The sequence below is a fragment of the Dama dama genome, chromosome 14 (genome assembly GCF_033118175.1).
Source record: "Dama dama isolate Ldn47 chromosome 14, ASM3311817v1, whole genome shotgun sequence".
Classification (NCBI taxonomy): domain Eukaryota; kingdom Metazoa; phylum Chordata; class Mammalia; order Artiodactyla; family Cervidae; genus Dama; species Dama dama.
Genome location: NC_083694.1, coordinates 68,953,241 through 68,974,309, shown reverse-complemented (window position 1 = coordinate 68,974,309; position 21,069 = coordinate 68,953,241). Strand labels below are relative to the sequence as shown.

General features: G+C 42.8%; 1 protein-coding gene and 1 non-coding gene across 8 annotated transcripts in view; one reads left to right on the top strand and one right to left on the bottom strand.

The window, feature by feature from the left end:
• HHAT (hedgehog acyltransferase) overlaps positions 1-21,069 on the top strand; it is a 338,119-nt gene that overhangs the window by 36,365 nt on the left and 280,685 nt on the right. The gene's annotated exons all lie outside the window — the stretch shown is intronic.
• LOC133069766 (U5 spliceosomal RNA) lies at positions 5,797-5,913 on the bottom strand. The gene has a single exon (XR_009695981.1). It is a non-coding gene; the product is annotated as a U5 spliceosomal RNA (small nuclear RNA).

Below are 21,069 nucleotides of genomic sequence, written 5' to 3'. Positions count from 1 at the left end.
GAACGCTGGGCCCTTGGCAGTGTTTGCCGAGTTCCACGTGTCTAAGGTCTGGCGGGTTTAGACAATGTAGGCCTTCCCTCATTTTTCCTTAAGCAGTAGCTCCTCAAAGATGATTCCGGTGTTCTGGTTATATCTCTGCCTCCCTCCATCTGATGGGGACAGGTTAATAAGTGGTTTGGCTGTGCGTGTGAATTTTCACCCTGTCCTTATTACCAGAAAATTGGATTTTATGCAGCTTTGCCCTTTCACAGAGGGGCTGGTCAATAGAGGCAGAGTTCTGTGCCCCGTGCCAGCCCAGGGAGAGAAAGAGGGGTCTGAGGGGTCTCCAAATGGTGGGGGCAAGAAGCCCTCGGACTAGTGATGGGAGGAAGGGTCCTGAGCACATGTTGGGCTTGATTCCCTCTTATCAACACAAAGAACTCCTGCCCTTAACCTGCCAGTGCACCGTCTCTGGTCTAGTCTCATCCCCACGCCCACCCCCCCCGGCTGGATGTCCTTGAAATGTCGGAGATTTGCAGCCAGGTGGGGGGAAAAAGTGATTTTTTAGTGATTTCCTGGGGAGCACAGGAAAGGGAGGCTCTGCCTTGTGTAAAAATAGGGGCTGCAGTGCAGATGGATAAACATCAGATTTGCTTATTAGCTCAGCAGCTAAGTCCCCTGCTCGGCCCTCCTCTCTTTTTTTATATCTACTAGCTCATGGAAAATATGATTTATTTCATTCATAGGTTCTTGAAGGAGCCAGGAGAAGATAAGGTGAAGTTAGAACCAAGGGTTTAGCCCTGCAGAACTAAAAGATCAGATGTGTGCGTGTGAGAGACAGGTTCTCCATGAATGCTTAGTAACATCTTGAGGTGGTGATATAGATTTGGAGTGGTGAGAAATTTCTCAACCACAAACCAGTCAGTTTACTAGTAATTCTTTGCTAACCAGCTGGTTTGCAGTAGGTTCTGTGGGCTAAGGGAAGTAAGAAGCATGGATTCTCTCCTCAGGAAGCTTACACTGCATCCAAGGATGCCAGGCTGCCGTTCGTTTCCGAGAGGATGATGTGCTGGTTATCTAACCAAGGGCAGCAGCATCAGTCAGGCTGTAGAGATGGCAGGTGTGCACAGCCAGGATGGCTGGCCCTATTTGTGTGTCCTGCCTGGAAATGAGCACTTGTGTTACATTCACCAGAGTGTTTCCGTTTGTGTGAGTGTCTCGGGTTGGTGCTGAGTCGCTTCAGTCGTGTCTGACCCTTTGCAACCCTGTGGACCCATGGACCATAGCCGCCACGCTCCTTTGTCCATGGGATTCTCCAGGCAAGGATACTGGAGTGGGTTGCCATGCCCTCCTCCAGGGGATCTTCCCGACCCAGGGATCGAACCTGAGTCTCTTAATCTCCTCCTTTGACAGGCGGGTTCTTTACCACTGGCGCTACCTGGGAAGTATACTGGTTGGTATAGCCAAAAGTTACTGGGAGAATTTCTAACCTTGGAATGGTTAGAAATTTGGCATCATCATCAACCCACCCCCAGGGAGGGTTTCCTGGAGGAGGTGGATCTGACCTGAACCTTGAACAGAAGAATCACGTGTGTCTCGACCTGAGTCTGTCACGTTCTTTGCTTTGACTCATTGTAGGTCCTGGTAATTGGAGGTTGGTGAACTAAAATCTCTTCTGCTCCTACAATGTCGCTGCCAAGTGATATATTGGAAGGAAAGAGTCCAGATATGAATTCTGCCACGTGTGCAAACACTTATTTAGTGGCAGGTACAAAATCTGCCACTGAACCTGTTCTTTGTCTCGAGGTTCTCCAACAAGTATCCTGTAGGAAGGATTCATTGGAGCTTTGGCAGTTCTACTCTGTGGGCTGGAGCAGACACCCTGCTCATCTGATGCAGGGACAGAGAAGCACGGGAGTGTTAGGAGGAGGGCGAGCTCGTAAACTCTCACGTGCAGCTTTAGACACCAGTATTCAAATCGTTTGGATTGTGGCCATGTATGGAACTGAATTTCTGACTGGGATCATTCAGATGCTAGCTCAGTCCTTGTGGAATGTGGATTCTGCATTTGGGCACTGTTAGCTTTAAGAACTGGGTGTTATTTTTCAAATCCTAAAAGACGATGCCAAATGCCTCCTGAGAAATCTGTATACTGGTCAAGAAGCAACAGTTAGAACCAGACATGGAACAACGGACTGGTTACAAATTGAGAAAGGAGCGTCAAGGTTATATGTTGTCACCCTGCTTATTTAACTTATATGCAGAGTAAATCATATGAAATGCCGGGCTGGATGAAGCACAAGCTGGAATCAAGATTGCTGGGAGAAACATCAATAACCTTGCAGATATGCAGATGACATCACCCTTTGGCAGAAAGCAAAGAGGAACTAAAGAGCCTCTTGATGAAAGTGAAAGAGGAGTGAAAAAGCTGGCTTAAAATTCAGTATGCAAAAAACAAAGCTCATGTCATCCTGTCATATCATTTCATGGCAAATAGGGGGAAACAATGGAAACAGTGACAGACTTCATTTTCTTGGGTTCCAAAATCACCGCAGATGGTGACTGCAGCCATGAAATTAAAAGGCGCTTGCTCTTTGGAAGAAAAGCTATGAGCAACCTAGATAGCATATTAAAAAGTAGAGACATTACTTTGCTGACAAAGGTCCGTCTAGTCAAGGCTGTGGTTTTTCCAGTAGTCATGTATGGATGTGAGAGTTGGACTATAAAGAAAGCTGAGCACTGATAAACTGATGCTTTTGAACTGTGGTGTTGGAGAAGACTCTTGAGAGTGCCTTGGAATGCAAGGAGATCCAACTAGTCCATCCTAAAGGAGATCAGTCCTGAATATTCATTGGAAGGACTGATGCTAAAGCTGAAGCTCCAATACTATGGCTACTAGATGCGAAGAACTGACTCATTTGAAAAGACCCTGATGCTGGGAAAGACTGAAGGCAGGAGGAGAAGGGGATGACAGAGGATAAGATGGTTGGATGGCATCACTGACTTGATGGACAGGAGTTTGAGTAAATTCTGGGAGTTGGTGATGGACAGGGAGGCCTGGCATGCTGCAGTCCATGGGGTCGCAAAGAGTCAGACACAACTGAGCGACTGAACTGACTGATCTTTAAGAACAGTCCCTTGGGGTAGATGAGGTTGTTTACACAACACATCCTATGTAAGTGCTCCAACAGCTGGAATTCTGAGGGTAGGAGGAGCAGAGTTCAGCGAGGCTTGAAGGTGAAATTTGGGGAGAGATGTGGGGGAGTGGGGAGAACCGGAAACACTTCCTTCTCCCAGTACATCCCCTAAAAGTGGTGTCTGTTACCATTCTTAAGAAGGTTACTACCTTTTAAAATCATGACATGACAGATGATAAGTCTGTTAAAAAAGAAACTAGAAGCAGCCTCAGGATAGCAGTGAGATCATGGGCCGTGGGAGATGTGAAGTGTGGCATCTCTGTGAGTGCAACTGACTGAAGCCACTCTGAGGACCACGGTGGCTGCTGAAAAACTCAAGATATTTTGAGTTTATTCCATCATAATTTTGCTCCTGGGTTTCATGAAGGCAGTTTTCCAGCTAAATTCAGTCACATGTGTAGACATTTGTTAGGCAAGCGGTGGAAACCAGTTCATACCTGTCCATCTCCTGGGCCCAATGAGGTCGTTTTAGGGGCTCCTTATCCTTTAGGAGCCACTACCACGCATGGAGTGTTACTTCCATGGATATTTTTACCGAGTCTAAGCTCGACAGAGGATGAGATGGTTGGACAGCATCACTGACTCAATGGGCATGAGTTTGAGTAAACTCTGGGTGATGGACAGGGAAGCCTAGCATGCTGCAGCCTGTGGGGTCGAAAAGAGTCGGACACAACTGAGCAGCTGAACTGAAATGAAGCTCGTTTTGCTTTCTACACAACAGGCCAATAAATCAAATGAGGTGTTGAGGCAAGGAATACAACTTTATTGGGGAAGCTGGCAGACTAAGAAGACAGCCTAAGGTCTCAAAGTGACCATCTTATCAGATGCGATTCTTTTGTAGAACATGGAGGGGGAGGAGGTGAAGAAGTAAAGTACAAAGGCCATTAATCCTGTAAATCTCTCCTGGAATGGCCATCCTGGGGAAAGGGATGTGTTTCTTATTTCTTGCAGCCATTCACAGGTGTAGAGAGGGTCAGGGTGTTGCCCTGAATAAAAGAAAGGCACTTTGGTTTAACATTCAGGCAGAGGGACAAGGTTCGCCAGGGCCCAGGCACACCATTTTGTACTGACAGGATGCTTTCAATAAAAGAAAGCAACAGGAAGCAAAGGTTAAAGTAGACACATGAAGTCAGATCTTATTCTTCCCTGTAACAGGATGGACAGGGAAACAATCTGTTTGATGTCAGGTGCCCCGAAATTCTCCAACTTGTAGATTCATACAGGGCCTTTGAAGGGGCCCTCAGGGCCATCAATGAGAGTGTGTATATATATATATTTTTTTTTTGAGTTATTTTTTAAAATTAATTTTATTTTTAATTGAAAGATAATTGCTTTATAGAATTATGTTGGTTTCTGACAAACATCAACATGAATCAGTCATAGGTATACATATATCCTCTCCCTCTTGAAACCCCTGTTGCAGGGAGTGTGTGATTTCCTCCCTTATGTCTCGCTGCAGCAAAGATTTGAAACGTCAGACCAGTGTTACAGCTTGGTTACAGCTTCGTTTTATTCGAAAAAACATAGTATACCCTTGACGTGTGAGGGCAGGCCAACCTCAAAAAGGAGAAGCTCAATCTTGGCTCCTCTTTTTATATGTTTAGTCTCCTTCCTTGGAGCCTACCATGTGTAAATTAGGCTGGCCAGGAGGGCTGTTTGTTTCATCTGAAGTTCTCTCGCCTGGAATCTTAGGCTTTTTTTTCCTTTGTCTTTGGCCACTGACATTATAGCCCCCCGCCCCCGCCATTTTGTAAATTAATTTTTACTCGAAAGATAATCACTTTATAGAATTGTATTGGTTTCTGCCAAACATCAACATGAAGTCAGCCACAGGTATACATATGTCCCCTCCCTCTTAACACCCCCTGGGTAGGAGTTCCCTGAGTAATACAGCCAATACCCACTGGCTGTCCATTTTGCATACGGTAATACAAGTTTCCCTGTGAACCTCTCCATATCCCCCTGTGCTTGCACTCCTGACTTTTATACGGTAGAGAAGAGAATTACTTTCAAGTTGTTCTGGTGTGTCTGATAGGAGTCACCAATAACTGGCAAGTCCAGACTCTAACTGGTAGAACTCATGTGACTTAAACTTATGATATTTTTAGTTTTACAGATATTTTTACAGGACTTCTCTGGTGGCCTAGGCTGTTAAGTGTCTGCCTAGACAGCGGGAGACCAGAGTTCGATCCCTGCGTGGGAAAGATCCTCTGCAGAAGGAAATGGCACCCCACTCCAGTACTCTTGCCTGGAAAATCGCACGGACTGAGGAGCCTGGACTGTGGGGTTGCAGAGAGTCAGACACGACTGAGCGAGTTAATTTCATTTCTGCCAGACAAAAAAACCCAATGAAGACTTTGTAAGGTTCACACTTACAAGTAAATGCTTAGCTATATAGTTGCTCAGCTGTCCTTCTCCAGGGGATTTTCTGGCCTGGGTGGTGCTGTTTTTTCTGTGAGGGAAATTTCCCTGACCCGAAAATTGGACCTGGAGTTTTCCCGCATTGTACATAGACGCTTTATCATCTCAGCCCCTTACATTGATTAAGACAATGCTGGCAAAACCAAAGTCACAGTGCTATTTCTACAAAGAATTGTCTTTTTTTATACCATCAAAGATCAGCCTTGCCAAAGCAAAGCCTCAAAAAATTAGTTTAACAACTCAAGATTGTTTCTCTCCACGGAAATCTTTAGTAAAAGGCGAAAGATTTATACGATCTGAAGAGAAACCAGAGTATGCTGTTGGCTTGCTAAGCTTGGGCCTCCCAATAACTGCAACTCCTACTTCACTGATGGTGGTTTGGTATCCCAAGGGTTACTTCCTGCCTAAAGTTTAAACAAGGAATTGTGTAAGCAAACTTCTCACAGTTAGAAATGTTGAGCTTAAAAAAATATTATTTTAAGCCTGAAAAGATTGTACTGTCTGCAGGGTACGATGGGTATGCAAATGAGAAGTCTGAGTCATCAACTTTGAGATTCTGCAACACCTTAGTCTTCATAGCTGCACCTGGAGCCGCCACTAGGGGGCGAAGCAGAGGTCCACGTGGCCGGGCCCTCAACCTCCTCGTGGTTCAAGCCCGGAAACTGCAGTTTTTCTAAATTGTGTATTGTGACTTTGTGCTTATTTTCCTTTTTTTTCCCGCTAACCACCAGCACAGTTAAAATACAGAACCAGGAAGAACTCCCTTGCTGCCTCTTTCTAGTCATACCCATCCTGTTCTCCCCATCCTTAACCCATGGAAGCCACTGTTTTATTTTCCATCCCATGATGTTGTCTTTTCAGAATGTTCTATAAAGAGAATCATACAGTATGTAACCTTTGGAGACTGGCTCTCTTCTTCCCGCACCCCCCCCCCCCCCCGCCCCCAGTTTAATGTCCTTGAGATTCATACTTCATGTGTGTGTCAAGAGTTTGTTCCTTTTCTTTGCAGAAAAGGGGTGGACTGCAGTTTGTTTAACCATTTGATCCTTGCAGGACATTTTGGTTGTTGCCAGTTTTTGACTATTATAAACCTGATGTGAATATTTGTGTACAGGTCTTTCTGTCGACTTAAGTTTTATTTTCTCAGGGATAAATACCCAGGTATTTGATTACTGGATTGTATGATAAATTTATGTTTGATTTTGTAAAAAAAACCTACAAACTTTTTTCCAAAATGGCTCTACCATTTTACATTCCCACCAAAAAAATGTATGAGATACTTAGTTTCTCTGCATACTTGCCAGTACCTGGCATTATTAACAATTTAAATTTCAGTTATCCTGATAGTTATGTAGTGGTATGTTGTCATGGTTTTAATTTGCGTTTCCCCAATGGTTAAAAGAGGTTGAACATATTTTCATGTGCTTATTTGTCATCTCTGTATCTTCTTTGGTGAAATTCTATGCATATCTTTTGCCAATTTTAACTTGGATTTGTTTGCTTTATTCTTACTGTTGAGTTCAGAGTTCTCTATATAGTCTAAACACTAGTCCTTTGTCAGATGAATGGCTTGCAAATATAATTTCCCAGTCATTACTTTGATTTTTTATACTCTTAGTAGGGTCTTTCACAGATGTCCAATTTATCTTTTTTTTTCTCTTACAGACTGTGCTTTTGGTGGCATGTCTGAGTGTTCTTGGCCTAGTTGTATGACCCAAAGATTTTCTCTTTTTTCCTCAAAGTTTCCTAGTTTTGCGTTTTACCTTTAAATCTAAATCTTTAAATCCTTTAAATCTGTGATCCCTCTTGGATTAATTATTATATTAATTTAGGTAGAGACTTCTGTCCAGTTGCTACTGCACCTTTTGTTGAGAAGACAAATTCCTCTATTGAGTTGTTTTGCACCTGTGTCATAAATCAATTGGCCAAACTTGTATGGCTGTATTTCTGGGTTCTCTTTCTGTTCCATTGATCTGTGTATCTGTCTTTATACTAACAGCACGTTTTCTTAATTACTCTTAAGTCTTAAAATCAAATAATATACTTTAACTTTATTCTTTTTTCTCAAAGGTTTTTTTTAGCTCGTTTTGTTCCTTTTTGTCTTTCCAAATATGCTTTAGAATAAGCTTTTCTATATCTACAAAACATCTTGCTTGGATTTTGGTAGAATTCTGTTAAACTTATAGATCTATTTGGAAAACTGATGTCTTCCTTATATTGAATTTTCCAATCCATGGACACAGTATGTTTGTAGATTTATTTACATCTTTTTTGGATTTCCTTCATTAGTATTTTGCAGTTTTTAGCCATGTAAATTCTATGAATTTTTGGCGGGTTAGATTTATACCCAAGTATTTCTGTTTTTTAGTTTTTATAAATGGTTTACATTTTAAATTTCAGTTTCCACATGTTCATTGCTAGTATAGAGATGTACAATTGGCTTTTATTGAGTTGGTGAAAAAGTGTGTTTGGGTTTTTTCATAAGATGTTATTAACATGTTGATCTTATATTCTATAAGATCATAACCTTATATTCTGTAAGATTGTAACTGGTCCTTAACTTTCCTGGACTCATTTAGTCCTTATTTTTTTTTTTTTTAATTTGGCAGACTTGTTGAGTTTTTCTAAATAAACAATGATAACATCTACAAATCAGGACATTTTCATGTCTTCCTTTTCAATTTATGTAACAATGCGGGAGACCTGAGTTCAATCCCTGGGTTGGGAAAATCCCCTGAAGGGAAAGGCTATTCACAGTCCATGGGGTTGCAAAGAGTCAGACATGAGTGAGTGACTTTCACTGGTCCTGGTGCATAGTTTTTTAGTCTATGGGACTGGACTACATATATAAAGATCTTTGATTTTTGTTGTGGCATGTGGGGTTTTTAGTTGAGGTATGCAGCATCTTTAGTGGTAGCATGCAAGCTCTTATTTGCCGCATAGTTCCCTGACCAGGGATCAAACCTGGCCCCTGCACTGGGAGCTTGGAGTCTTAGCCACTGGACCACCAGGCAATTCCTGACAATTTTCTTTTGTCTGTGTTCATGTGTTCAGTGTCTGAATTTGACTGATTATATACGATCTTGAATTTTTACTTTCAGACTTCATGTGCTTATTGTTATGCTCATAAAAGGAGTTGGGGAATATTTCCCCTTTTAAAGAGAGCATCTTTAGATATCAGGTAGGTTTCTTTAGTGAAACCACATCGGACTGTAGTTTTCTTTTTGCGGATTTTAAAACTATGAATTCAATTTGTATGGTTAATATGATGTATTTTTATTGGGTGAGTTTTGGTAGTTTGTGCTTTTTGAGGAATTAGGCCATTTATTCTCTAGGTTGTCAAATTTATGTATATAGAGTTTTTCTTAGTATGCCTTCTTATCCTCATAAGATCTGTGGAGTTTGTAGTGGTATCCTTTTTATTCCTGATTTTGGTAATTTGGGTCATCTTCTTTTTTATTGTTTGTTTGTTTTTTAGAAGTTTGTGAACTTACTGACCTTTACAGAGAACCAGCTTTTTGTTTCGTGAGTTTTTTCTGTCTTGGATTTCAATGATTTCTGCTCTTTATTTCCTTCTTCTTGCTTGCTGTGTTTCTGTTTTGTTCCTTATTTTTCTAGTTTCTTAGAGTTTTGATATTTTTACTCTAATATAACTGTTTAGTGTTTTGTATTTTCTAAGCAGTACTTTAGCTAATATTTTGATACTTTCTTTTTCATTTTATTCAGTTCTAATTATTTTTTATTTCCCTCAAGACTTCCTCTTTGACTTGTGTTATTTAAAAAGCATTTGGAGATTTTCCTGTTATCTTTTTGATACGGATTTCTAGTTTGATTCCATTGTTGTCAGAGAGTATACTCTGTATGTTGAGATTCTTTTAAATTTGTTGGCCTTTGTTTTTTGGCCCAGGATACCATCTGTCGTGGTTGAATGCTCCATGGGAGCCTGAACAGAATGTGTATTCTGATGTTGTTGAATGGCATGTCCTATAAATGTCGATTAGATCCTGTTGGTTGGTAGCGGCAAGTGTCTTTTTGTCCTTAATGATTAATCTGGAAGATTAATGGTTAATCTTAGTGATCTGCCTGGTAGTTTTATCAGTTGCTGTGAGAGAAATGTCAAAATCTCCAACTAGAGTTGTGGATTTCTCTGTTTCTATCTGTTCTGTCAGTTTTTGCTTCATATATTTTATAGCTTTGTTATTTGGTGCATACGTGTTTAGGGTTGTTATGCCTTCTTGATGGATTGACTCTTATCATTACCTAATGATCCTTTTTGACTCTGGTGATTTTCTTTCATTGAAATCTTACTTCATCTAATATGAATGTAGTCCCTACTGCTTTCTTTTGATTAATATTTGTAATTCAGTTCAGTCGCTCGGTTGTGTCTGACTCTTTGGGCAGCCACCTAGTGGACAGAGGGGACAGAGTGAAAAGATACAAGGGAGAGTCCTCCTACCTTCTCTGTGTTCATTTTCCTGGTCTTTTACACAGTATGTAAAATTCAAAGAGAGAGATGGTAAGTGAGATTATGAGAGGCTCCCATCCTCCCCGCTGGACAGATGATGGCAATAATGTCAGTTTTTCCTTTTCTCTCTTTTATTGGTCTTATCTTTCTTCACTGACCTGCCCCAGGGCCCTTCAACATTTTGGGATTCTGTCTGGAGTTCCAGTTTGTTGGTATTTGCCCACCACAGAGATGTTACATATTAATGAGCTTTCTTGACTGTATGAAGACTCCCTAAAAAGAAAGCAAATTCTTTGAGCACGGGGGGCATTTTAGGGGCCACGGCTCCCAAAGGGCTGAGTACATGCGTGCTCAGTTGTGTCCAACGCTTTACGACTCGTGGACTGTAGCCCACCAGGCTCCTCTGCCCATGGGATTCTCCAGGCAAAAGAACACTGGAGTGGATTGTCATGCCCTCCTCCTGGGATCTTCCCAACTCAGGGATCGAACCTGTGTCTCCTGCATTGGCAGGCAGATTCTTCACCACTGTGCCACGTAAGAGCTGGGACCATTTTTTTCTCCACATTACTGTGACTTTGTCTTTTTGTTAGTGACACTAATGAGATGCATGATTGATTAGCATAGTTTGTAGCTGGGAAATCTTATGAGCTTACATAATTTGTTGTCTAGTGATTCTATTCTATTCCTTTTTTTTTTTTTTTGGTCTTGATCCCTAACTTATTTATCAGCTTTATTACTTATTTACAACTATTTCTCCACATGCCTTATAGAAAATAGGATTAGTGTTTTTCCAGTTTGAGAGACATGGGGAATATAATATAGGTTTTGTGTCTTTGGTTTCGTACTAGAATTTGATGTTTCTTTAAAAGAAATTGGTTCTTTGTTAGCTTTAGGAAGAAAGGGAGAAATATGGACTAGATAAAGCAGGGAGAGAGAATCTATAGATGTTTCAGGACATATGTGCACATGTCTTGAATAATCTGGAGCAAATTCTAGAAAGTAGGGAAATAGAGGTGTAGCCAGAGGATGTTACTGAGTTTGGGTTGGCAGCTAGGTTGAAGAGATTTCAAAGAATACATCTGCATTAATTAGGACCCCTTAACGAATGAAGTCATCTCGAGAGGTTTTTACTTCCCTTCTTGTGCAGAAGATCTCCCTCCCCCATTACACCCTGGCCCCATGTGCCAGGGTTAGATCCTGAGGGCCAGTTAAAAGACTGGATGGTAGATGGTAAACAGTACAGTTTGTGTTGGTTCTGTTGATAGCATCCTCACCCTTGTGAGCATCTGTATCTCCTAGGCAGATGGTAAAGACATTTAAGCAGAGACTTGTTGTTTATAGGAGGAAAAAAGTTTTGTTAGTGGAAACATTTTATCTTTCAGGAAATGGTGGTTGGGGACAGAGTGTTGTCTCTGGAAATTGTGGGCAGTAAAATGATTCAGTTCAAATTATTTTAGAAATAGCAAATCATCTTTTGGAAGATAAAGAAAACTCTTCCGATAATTGCTAGATGAATCATTAGACTGAGTTCACACAGAGAACAGTACTGCTTCTGTGCAGAATGCCTACAGATTAGTCCTCTTTTTTTTTCCTTTTCCCTTTGGAGATTTATAGGCCATTAAGGTGAGCTTGTTGCCTTTGAACATGCAGGGGAATGTTTCTGAATTCAACTATCTTATAAAGGTTTTCTCTATTTATAGATAACCTTGCTCAGTGTATTTGGGAGTTGGGAATGGTCTCAAAGTAAATAATATGCACATAATGCTGTTTAGGAAATACATACGCAACAGTGATCAGTATTTCTGTTGTGTTTTTTTCGTTTTTTTTTTTGGTAGAATGTTGGATATGAGGCTATGGAAAATAATAAATATATTCAGCTCTCCTTGTTTTCCATATTTGAGGAGGAAATAGTTATGGTAATGAAAAATATAGACTAGTGGGTAAGGTAGATAGTTTCCTATTTGGATTTTGAAATACAGAAATAAATGCACTTGTAAATATGAAACACTGCTTTCATTATCCAGTTCTAGAACACTCCTTGGACTTATCTACCTGCTGTTTTTTTCATCCATTTCATTTCTCTCCACCAAATAGACTTATTTCAGACTAGTGTTCTTCACAGTGAATAATTTTCATAGTGCTTCTATTACAAAACTAGAGCTGGATTGCAGTCAGAAAACAAATCCTCTCCAAAGTATGTTGATCTGTGTTCGTTGCAGACAACAGAATCCACTCCAGTCAGCTTAAGCAGAAAGGACTTTATTGCAGGGATTTAAAGACATTTCAGAATAGTCAAAAAGACTGTAGGGGATGGGTGCTAAGGAAGCTTCCTGGAGCAATTGGCAGAGCCACCCTGTAAAACTGTGGCTTCAGCCCAGCTCCTGGCTTGAGAACTGAGTGCCCTGGTGCACTAGCAAAAGCTGCCACGTTGGGAAAATACAGCCCCTCTGGACTGACTGGACCCTGGTGTCTCCACCATGACGCCCGCAGGAAAGCAAGGGCCTCTGCCACCGTTCTTTCAGAATCCTCAAAGCCCGTGCATTTTTATGTTCATTCTTTCACCTTCAAGTCTTCGTGTATGTATTTCCTCATCAGAAACTAAGTTCTAAGGAGACTTGCTAGCTACAGGGAATTTTGGGAAATGGAGCTTTTTGCCTTCTAACCTCTAATGTATATGAAGGCATGCTAGGAGGGGTTGAGGAGTGTTGATTGAGGCATGTGTGAGTATCTCCCACATGGAGCGGATATTTTATTTTGAGGAGAAGGTTGAGATGGTCACTTTTGCATGGCCTTTTAGATGTTGCCCTTTTCTGAATTCAGATGTTCTCCTTTTGTTAACCATGGATTCACTCTTTTCAGTGCAGTTTCTAGAACATTTCTTCTTTCCATTCCTTTGACTGGGTTTGTGGGAATCTTGAGCAAGTCTCCACTCTCAGATTTTACCCATGAGTTATCTCTGTTTCAGGACATGCAGCTGAAAACTATTAGATTTTTGTTTCTGGGGCTATCAGAGTAAAATACAGTTTGTTTTGTTTTTTGTTTGTTTATAGACTTCCCTGGTGGCTCAGATGGTAAAGCGTCTGCCTACAATGCTGTTGGGAAGATCTCCTGGAGAAGGAAATGGCAACCCCCTCCAGTATTCTTGCTTGGAAAATCCCATGGACGGAGGAACCTGGTAGACTACAGTCCATGGGGTCGGAAAGAGTCGGACACGACTGAGCGACTTCACTTTCACTTTCACTATTTACTTAACAAACATACAAAGTACTTAAGAAGTATTAGGCCTTATGCCAAGTGTTTTCCACATTTTAATTTATTTAAATCTTATAATTAAACCACAAAATAGGTTCTCTGTTATGACCATACTCTATTTTGTCCATCTCTGTAGAGTGAGTAATTGATGTAACCAGAGAGTGAGCCTCGAGTTGGTGAAGGTCATCTGCAGAGCACATTATTCACGAGAAATATTCCATGAGTTTCTGTTCTCTAATTGAGATTATAAAGGTCTTTAAGGACAGGTGCCACTGAGGACTGTGCTTACACTAGATTCTTAAAAATGCCATGACTCTTCATATATCGTTCAGTTTATGCAACAAGCTTTATTGGGCATCAGCACGTGTTGGTTTCTTGGAGGATGTGCTGTTGCTTAATTGCTCAGGTGTGTCTCACTCTTTGTGACTCCATGGACTGTAGCCCACCAGGTTCCTCTGTCCATGGAATTTTCCAGACAAGAATTCTGGAGTGGGTTGCCATGTCCTCCTCCAGGGGATCTTCCCAACCCAGGGACTGAATCCAGGTCTCTTGCACTGCAGGTAGATTCTTTACTATCTGAGCCACCAGGGAAGCCCTTCTTGGAGGATACAGCGCTGAATATGCATGTAGTCCCTGTTATAAGGGGGTGCCACATTTTGGAGGGGCAGCTCAGTAGCCTCCAATTCACGTACAGTGTGGTAAGTTGCCATGATATGAGTAACCATTGTGCATCGCGGAAGCATAGACGAAAGCCAAGGAGTCCATACTATAAGTGAATGGATTAGGAAAGCTTTTCCTGGGAGAGAGCTTGCTTGACCTGAGGCCTGAAGGACAGACAGGTCATCGTTATTGTGATGTTTGAGGGCAAGTTTTTCCAAGTTAAAGGGAGCAAAGGGTGGGAAGTTTCAGCCATGAACACAGCATATTTGGGTAATCAGTGAGGCTTTGTTGAGGAACTGGGGAGAAAGGTTGCATAGGATGATGAAGGGGTGGGCAGGGCCAGGAAGAGCTGCATGCGTCCTACTGAGAATATTTCTCTGGAATGCTAAGGGGAAAACCTGAAGAGTATTAAGTGGGGGAGTGGCTTGATCGCAGGTGGTCTTAAAGCACCCTGAAGAGGAGATTGGATGGGGGAACAAGCCTAAATGTGCACAGAAGAGTCCCCGCCTTCAAAGTGTGTCCAGCAGAGTACCGGGAGGGAGAAGATGTGTCTTCCCTGGATAACCCGGGCTCATGGGTATGTTGTGGCTGGGGCACCCATGGCTTTGCTCTGCTTCAGCTGTAGAGTTCAGAGCTGATTATAAATTAACAAGAAGTGCCATCCAGATGGCCTCCTCACTAACAGATAAGTGGTGGACCTAGGAGAAGTGGCAGTCCTTTGGACCATCTCTGGCCCTTCACCTGTTCTTGTGGGGACAGTCTTGCTGAAGTGCAGCTCCTCCTGTTGTGTGTGCCTTCCACGTGGCTGCCTTTGGACTGCCCCATCACAGTGGAGTAGTTGCCGTGGAGACTGCGAGCAGTACCTAACCTTTTTGACTCTAGGGACTTGGTTTGTGGAAGACAGTTTTTCCGTGGACTGGGAAGTAGGGGATAGTTTCGGGATGATTCAAGCTCACTCGTCTATCGTGCACCCTATTTCTGATCTAACGCCCCCGTATAGCACAGGTCCTGCTGTGTAGCACAGGGAACTATTTTCAATATCCTGTGATAAACCGTAAAGGAAAAGAATGTGAAAAAGAATATGTATATGTGTATAACTGAGTCACTTTGCTATACAGCAGGAATTAATTCAACATTGTAAACCAATTGTAAGCCAATTATAAACCATTGTAAACCAATTGTAATGTAGTAAAATACAATCTAATCTGACAAAAGGTACCAGTCCTCAACCTGGAGGTTACAGATCCCTGGAATAGCCCACAAAGCTGAAAATATTTACCATCTAGCCCTTTATTAAAGTTTGCTAGCCCTTGTTTCAGTGTGATTATTTTGATAGCAATGAGCAGGATGGATTTGGACGGATGAGCTAAATTTTGAAGGCCTTAACATTTGTTAACTTTAGACTTTGAAGCTTTAGCTTTTATGATCACTCTAAACGCTAATTATATAAATGCCGTTTGCAGCAACATGTGTGGACCTGGGGGCTTCCCTCATGGCTCAGCTGGTAAAGAATACAGCTGCAATGCGGGAGACCTGGGTTCGATCCCTGGGGTTGGGAAGAGCCCCTGGAGAAGGGAAAGGCTGCCCACTCCAGTCTTCTGGGCTGGAGCATTTCATGGACTGTATAGTCCATGGGGTCGCAGAGTCGGATGGACCTGGAGATTAACCTACTAAGTGAAGAACGTCAGAGAGAGAAGACAAAAAAGCATATGATATGCGGAATCTAAAACATGACACAATTTATCTACGAAACAGGAGCAGACTCACAGACATGAAGAGCAGACTTGTGACTGCTGGAGGCGTGAGAGGGAGGTATGGATTGGGAGCTTGGGATCAGCAGATGCAAACTGTTACATACAGAATGCGCAACCAACAGCGTCCTGCTGCATAGTGAAGGGAATTATGTTCAATATCCTGTAATAAACCATAATGGAAAAGAATGTGTGTGTATATATATGTATAACTAAGTCACTTTGCTATACAGCAGAAATTAATTCAACATTGTAAATCAATTATACTTCAGTAAAATAAATTTTAAAAATTCTAATCATATAAAGAAGGACTGACCAGCCTGAGGTCACATAAGGGTAGATGAGAGAACTGGAACTCGAACCTGGGTCTCCTGAACGTAAGCAGCCTGGTCTCTGCCACACACAGCACACCATTGGCTCCATCAACCACTTGGAGGAGAAGGTCCCCTCCCCTGCGTTTTGATAGATGCCAACTCGAGGTGACTGCCGTACCTGCTGCAGACAGGCAGGCCTTCCTCTGCGGCCATCCGTCATCGTCACTTTCTCTCGAGTTCTTGGTGTTCTTTACTCAGAGGGATGTTAAAGTCCGCCGTCTCCCCGTTAGTGATGTTGACCCCTCAACTCTGTGAGCGTCTCCACCCGTGCTCCCTTCAAGACCCCAGAGTGGAGAAATCAACGTCAGATTTAACTCTGTTGAGTCAGCGGAAGTAGCTGAACATTTTAGTTAGGCGGCCAGTTTTCCCTAAGCCTGAGGAATTGAATTTCACGATTCTGAGGTCCTGAACCCTCCTCCTGTAGGCACTGAGCCCAGACCGGCTGTACCTGGGAGATCTCCGTCAAGTCCTGTCAGTTCCTGATCGCGTTTCTGGACGGTGGTCGATCTGCCAGTCAGGGCTGATGTCCTCATTAAGTAAATGGCCATGTTGGCCTTTGCGTTGATCTTCACAGGAAGAGGAGTTCAGACAAACTGAAAGAATTACTGAATTAAAAAAAATTCCGATACAGAGTCCTGCAGACTGACAGGATTAACTTTCCAGGGTGCACTTTGTATCATAAGGTATTTTCCAAGGCTGATTCTTACCCCCTTATTTCCAGCCGTTTCTGACATTTGCCCCGAGGATGAAATTGGCATGTTACAAGCGGCAGATCTCTAAAGGTTCTGTCTTAGGAGGCAGGCAGGCTCAGGGCAGGAAGAAGCCTTGCTGAAAGACCCAAGTTTTCTGTGATGCTAGTAACTCCCTGTGGGCAGAGGGTCAGTTTAGGAAGACTTTTTTTTTTTTTTTTTTTGGCCTTTTGAAACTTGTTGTAGATGCTGCGGAAAACATGGAAACATTAAACACAGAATCATGAGATGTCCCAACAGCCCTACCCCTGGGTATGTATATACCCAGAAGAATTGAAAATGGGTATTTAAACCAACACTTGTACACACACGTTCAGCATTATTCACAGTAGACAAAGGGGGAGACAGCTGAAGCATCCATTAATGAATGAGTAAACAGGGTGTGGTATATCCCTACAATGAGATGTGATTCAGCCATGAAAAGGAATGGTGCACTCACCCGAGTTACCATGTGGACCGACCTTAGCAGCACTGTGCCGGGTGGAAGAAGCCAGGTCACATGCCGCAGAGCTCCATTTACATGAAATTCCCAGCGCAGCCAAGTCCACAGAGTCAGAAGGCAGATTGGTGATTATCAGAGCCTGCAGAAGAAGGGGGATGGGAGTGACTGATTAACGGGCACAGATCTTCCTTTTGGGGGTGATGAAAATGTTCTGAAACTAGATAGGGGTGGTTGTTGCATGACATTAGGACTGTCAATGCCACAGGGTTGAGTTTAATCTGATTCATTATGTTACGTGAATTTTACCTTAAAACAACAGTAACAGCAAACTCCCCAACTCAAGTGTTTTCAGAATCCCTAAGTTATGGAGTTTCAGTTTGATTAAATCCTGGCAAATAAGCTTCTAATATTTGAGTTAAAGTTTCAGCTACTGGCAAGAGGAGTGATTTACTGAAAAGCAGGCCAAGTCCTGGGAGCGTCTGGGTTAAAAAACCTCTGGTGGACTTGGAGTAACTGAATTTACCTCTGGGATGATTTTCTCAGCTTCTCTTGGGGAATCTTGGTAGGTGCCGTGGGGCTTTCCTTGGCACTGGGTGCTTAAACATTTCAGTCCCCTGGCCCGGTCTTATTAGCCATGGGATTGTATTATCTTCAGCCAGTGTTAATTCAGCATGGTCTGAGGAATGCAAGAAAAAGTACAGAAGGAGAGTTTTGGCTCTCCCCCTGTGATAACAGTGCAGGACTCCAGCTGAGAGGCCAGGAGTGAGTGCTGTCGTCTGCTAAGCTTCAGGACTGATGAGAATTTATGGCTAGGAGAAGGAAAACTTTGCTCAGTGGTGAGTTGGCAGCATAAGATCTTCATTTGCCAGGTATTTTTGTCTTTTAATTTGCTGTGCTTGAACTACCAGATGACTTTGAAAGCGATCTGAACTGCCAGATACAAGTTACACATGTCACTTGGCAACATTAGGGAATCACTGAAAATTCAAAACATTAAAAAGTAAACATTTAACACACCCATGTTCATTATCCGTAATAGCCAAGAGGTAGAAGCAACCCAAGTGTCCATCGACAGGTGAATGGATAAACAAGATGTGGCGTGCCCATGAGATGGTGGAGAATTACTCAGCCTCGGAAGGGAGGGGAATTCTGCAGTAAGTTACAACGTGGATGAACCTTGAGGACATTATGCAAGTGGAACAAGCCAGACACAAAAGGTCAAATGCAGTATGATTCCACTTATACGAACTGCCTAGGGTAGTCAAATCCATCGAGACAGAAAGTAGGATAGTAGTGGTCAAGGGCCAGGGTCGGGAGGAATGGGGAGTTATTATTTAATGGGTGCAGAGTTCCAGTTTTCAAGACAAAAAGAGTTCTGGAGATGGATGGTGGTGATGGTTGTATAGTAATGCAAATGTTCTTAAGGCCACTAAACTGTACACTTAAAAATGGTTAAGATGGTAAACTTTACGTTATATTTACTTGACCACATGAAACACAGGTTTTGCAGCCTGAGGACTTGGGTCTTTAAAGTCGGGCTCTGTTGTATATTAGCTGTGGGACCTTGGGCATGATATTTAACTTCCCTGAGGATAGTTTTCCTTTTCTTACGTTGCTGTAGGCAGAATCATACAGCACAGTTAGTCTGTATGCTATAGTGGTTTCTTCCCAATCTGGAGAAGAGGCTGGACGAGTGGGAACTTTCTGGAACAGGGCAGGCTGGCAGTGTGGACGTGGAAGTTGGAGGCCTAGGTTGGTCCCATGGGCATGTGAGGGGGAATCACCTCCCTCCCCCAGTGACGGGCACTCATTCAGGATGCTGTCTGTAGGTGCGTCATGAGCTGTTCTCTTAGTATTTCTTTCCTGTAGCCTGGAAAATAGCTGCTTTTTTCCGCTCTCTGAAAGCCATCTGAGACATCTGCTCATTCTGCCCTACAGTTTACCCACAGGAAGGCTCAGGACCAGGTAGTTTAAATGTGACTCATCCAAGTCTACCGAGGGGGAGAAATGTGTTGCGAGCTTAGGTCACGTGATTTCACGCCCCCGCGGTTGCGAAGGCTCGGTGAGTATTTGGCATTCATGATACACATTTGTGCTTAAGTCAAGGTTCTTGCTCTCAGGAGCTTACCATTTTTTTTCCCCCTCTAGAGAGAAAATAGATGAAATAGCTAGAATAAAGAGGGCTTGAATAAATGTGCTGTAGTAAAATGTGCTGGGATTGAGGTGTGGATGACAGAGAAGGGGATACAGTGAGGTCCACCTGTGAGGGCAGAGGAAGCTTCACACCTGAGCTGATGTGTCTGTGGTTATGGGGCGTTAAGGAGGTGACCCTGGTGTTGGGAATAGTTTGGTCAGATGGCGGGGTGTGTGTGTGTGTGTCTGGGTGTGGCAGAGGAATCCAGATGGAGGGCTTAGCACAAGTAGAGACGCATCTTGGGAAAGGACTGGGTTTGAAACCCAGCCCTGCCCCCCCTAGTTGTGGGCAAATAATATGCCTGCTCTGACCACCAGTTGACTCATCTGTAACATGGATGAGAAAAGAAACAAGAAACTACGTTAAGCGATACCCAGAATGTTAATTAGTGATTTGCATGAGAGGGAGGTCTCAGTTGTATCTCTAGGATATGTAGATGGATGACACCACCGGTACCTGTCTTGCTTTGCAGTGGTTTTCAGAGTGTGGAGAGTTAGTGTTGGTACCGTGACCTCCTCAAGGCTGAGGAATTCCTATTTCCCCACACTACCTACTGTGGAACTCTGCTCTCTGTAGGAAGAGAGGCCCAGATCCTTTTCCTTGTTGGGTGAAACAGTGTTTCACCGGGAGGTTATAGCCACTATTGAAGAGACGCAGAATCATCACGTCTTTGTGCTTAGACTTCTCGGTTCTTGCCTTGTTGCAGATGGAAGCCTCAGAATGAATAACCGTGCTGAACCCACCCAGTGGATTAAATGCTTGAACCGAGGTGCTTTCCTTGGTGAGCAGGACGGTGCTTGCTCTGTTTGTGAATAGTAGGTGGTCAACTCTCGCATGTCCTTGCCTGGGAATGGCGTGGGCTGGGGTGAGCTGCTAAGGTTTCTCTGGGCTTATAAACACCATAAGGAATCTTAGATAATGTCGATCTCTGCTACTGGAAATGTGGTCCCTGGGCCAGCAGCGTGGTGTCACCTGAGAGCTTGTACCACAGAATCCCAGGCCCCATCTCGGACTTCCTGGATCATAATCCACATTTTAGCAACAGCTGTAGGTGGTTTGTATAGCCACTGAGGTTTGAGAAGCACTAATGTTGAATACTGGATGTGGATCTTAGAGTTCAGGCTCCCCTTTCTCCACGGAGGGGCCTTAATGGTTCTGTCTGGCTAGAATTTATCCCTGGTTTATATCTGACTCCCTTATAGAACTGAAGAAGAGGTTTCTTTTTCTTCTTATTTTTAGTTTTTATTTTATTTTTTGGCCACACAGCATGTGGGATCTTAGTTCTCTGGCCAGGGAGTGAACCTCTGCCCCCTGCTTTGGAAGTGTGGGGTCTTAACCACTGGACCGCCAGGGAAGTCCTAAGAAAATGTTTCTAATTGACTAAGAACTGTGGGATTGAGATAGGAAATGGGGAAGGAACAGAATATGAAAAAATTGTTCCTGATTGGACACTTTAAGATTTACCTTAAATTAGCGATTGAGCTCAGGGTCTGTAAGAGTTTGCTTATGGAGTCAAGTGAGTCAGATTTTTCTTAACCTGAATCATTAACTGCTAGTTATTGGCCATCATGTTCTATTCATTAAC